Source organism: Daktulosphaira vitifoliae, unplaced genomic scaffold, assembly GCF_025091365.1.
Source record: "Daktulosphaira vitifoliae isolate Bord-2020 unplaced genomic scaffold, ASM2509136v1 Scaffold_4, whole genome shotgun sequence".
Classification (NCBI taxonomy): Eukaryota; Metazoa; Arthropoda; class Insecta; order Hemiptera; family Phylloxeridae; genus Daktulosphaira; species Daktulosphaira vitifoliae.
In genome coordinates this window covers 25,638,773-25,641,718 of record NW_026099575.1, presented here as the reverse complement: position 1 = coordinate 25,641,718, position 2,946 = coordinate 25,638,773, and positions in this window count along the sequence as shown.

Sequence of the window (2,946 nt, the reverse complement as noted above, 5' to 3'; positions counted from 1 at the left end):
GATAAGAGCATCGCGTTATAAAGTAAAACGAGGCCGTTATTGTAAACTTCCTTTAGGTATTTGTATAAAAGTTGGGATATTATAAGTATACGATAAAAATGTAAATTGACTTTTTTCTATAAAATAATAAAATAAGTATAAAAACCTATTAAATTCATAAGTATTTTACTGTTTTGTGTATAGATTGGACATTTCATGAGTAACAGCACTTTCATGGTATAAAAGTAAATTAAATTGAAAAATTCATTTTTTCAATCATCCCTTTTAAGAGAAAAATCATAATAAATTAGCAGAAATTTAAGTATCACGAAAATATCAAAATGAACATTAATCATTCTATAAAAAAAAGTTTTCAACTGTAAAAATATTGATTTTTATATAAAAAAAAAAATAATATACAATTTTAATAATAATTTTATTCCAAACAATTATGAGATTTTTTTAATATTAAACTTTTAGTTGTTTTTCCATCATTAAGTCGACACATCAACATAACTGTTAAATGACTGTAAAATGTCTCGCAGAATGACAGTTTTGAAAATGTTTACATTATTATAAGAGTAGGTAAATTGGAGTTTAACAAAATCCTAACGCGTAATTTTTACAAAATTGAACACTTCAACTATTATAATTATTATTCAATTTACTTTTTTTTTAATAGCGTTTTAATGAATTTAATACTTGCATAATTTAACAAAATTAAAAAACTGGCATCAATAATCTCTAAGACTACATAAGTATACTTGATGTTTAGCAAAATAGCACACCCACTGTGATTATTTTTGATATTCCAAATCTTTTTTTTTTGANGATTATTTTTGATATTCCAAATCTTTTTTTTTGATTGATTAGATTTGTATGTCTACTAAATAAAGAAGTGTATTGTAATTCAAATTGATAGATATTTTCTCATCCGTAAGAAATCAGTAATATATAGTTTTAGAAAATCGATAAAATGCAGAAACCAATTGGTGATGTTATAAAGAAAAATTTACTTTGTCAATGTGATGCCAAAATTGGAAAACGATTTCAAAGAGTTACCCTTTGTACACCTATGTATAAAAAAAACAGAAAAATTGGTTTTGTAAAGCTAAAAAAAAATAAGTTCACACTTCACACAAATGTATTAGTTCATATTTCCCCTTTGACATTTTCTATCTCCTTCAAACGAATTCGATTTTACTTTTTTAAATCAAACAATCGCAAATAGGTACTCTTACACTATTGAACTAAAAATCTTATGTGTTTTTTCATGTGAATGTAGCATTAAATTATGTTTCATAACATAAAGCGAAATGTGCACAGATATAAATTGCCAAACAATACGAGAGAAGTTTATAATGATTTCTCGGTAAACTATTCACTTTACATCCAAACAAAATTATATATTTCGACTTGAAATTTATTGTTTTATAATTTTTTTTCGCGTTAAAAACGATTATTTCTGTATAAATTCTGAATAAATCATATATTGGCACGGATATTAGTAATAATTTATTCAATCCTTAAGAAATGTATGTTTAAATTGAATACTAACACAAAATCGAGGAATTTGTACATGATTTGGCTGCTTAGTTCTAAAATCGTTCTATACTTTAACATATCAATTTGCTATGAGTACGTTTTTAAATATTTTATTGATAACGTTATATTGGAAACGGCTGAAAATCCTTCAATATAAAATAAATGACTATTTCAACTTTGGAAATCAAAAGTAACATTTACAAATGAATTTTCTTCTTATGTTTGTATGCACATTTATACCCATAGCAATCGCGGTACGTGCAGGTTTCTTTGCAGAAACGATGACTTTTTTCAATGAGATTAAATAGAAAATTGGTTGCCACCTCGAATTCATTTCGATTCCGTAAGATTACTATTCAATAGATTTTTTTTTGAGCTAAAAAGAGAAAAATATAAGGATAAACGGCAGTCTTAAAAGACGAGCAAAAAGATACAAAAGACGCGATGGACTTATTTCGTCTCTCAATCGGAGTATTGTATAATACAATCGAAAAATTCTATTAAAACACTCTTTTTTCTGAAAACGTTGCATGGATCCTTCAAATTATTTCTGCTTTATACGCGATTTGTCGGATGATAGCGAACGGCAAAAATTTGAATTCAATTAAACGCTGCAAAAATGGCACGAGCAGAGCAAAAGAAATAATATTACAGAACATCGTTATGGCGTTACTGAAAAAAAAAACGATGAATAATAAACAAGCAAGTGGCAAAAGCAATCTTTAGATGGCCAAATTATTTGAATCGTCGAATAATAAAAATTATAATAACAGCAAAAGAACGAGAGAGCACGAACAGCCGCCGGGTGAGTAGTTCTCGTTCACACAACAAAAATTCGCATTGAAAATCGTCATTTGATTGTTCCATTTGAACATATTTTGTTCTTCAGTCAAGAAAACTGTACTTATGCTAAAATTGTTCTAAAACTTTTAATATTAATTAAACTTTATTTGATATTAAATAAACCCAAAAATAGAACTAATTAATACGCAATCATTGACCTTTTAAGGACACGTTATAAATCGTATATTTGTGTACTAATTCAATAAAAATATTTGACTAAATAATAAACAATTTCTTTTGTAAATAAAAATTAGAAATATGCGTACTAAGTATTTTATTTACTAACATTTTATTGTTTTTACTTGCGATTTAATGCCTCTAATTTGACCCAGCTTCTCGAAGAACTCGTTTGTAGATTGAGCTTCTTGTGTTCTCGAACTGAAGTGAATAAAAAAACAATATATTTTATCTAAAAAATGCTGTGACTTGTGATGAACTAGACACAATGAATAAATGTTTTTTTTTTAAATTGTGCGCTTGAATTTGTTCAAGAATCTCAATTTAGCTCTTCTTTTCGTTATGTGAACATTGACGTGACATTGATAAATGTTGATCGAATACTTAATATTATTTCTACCA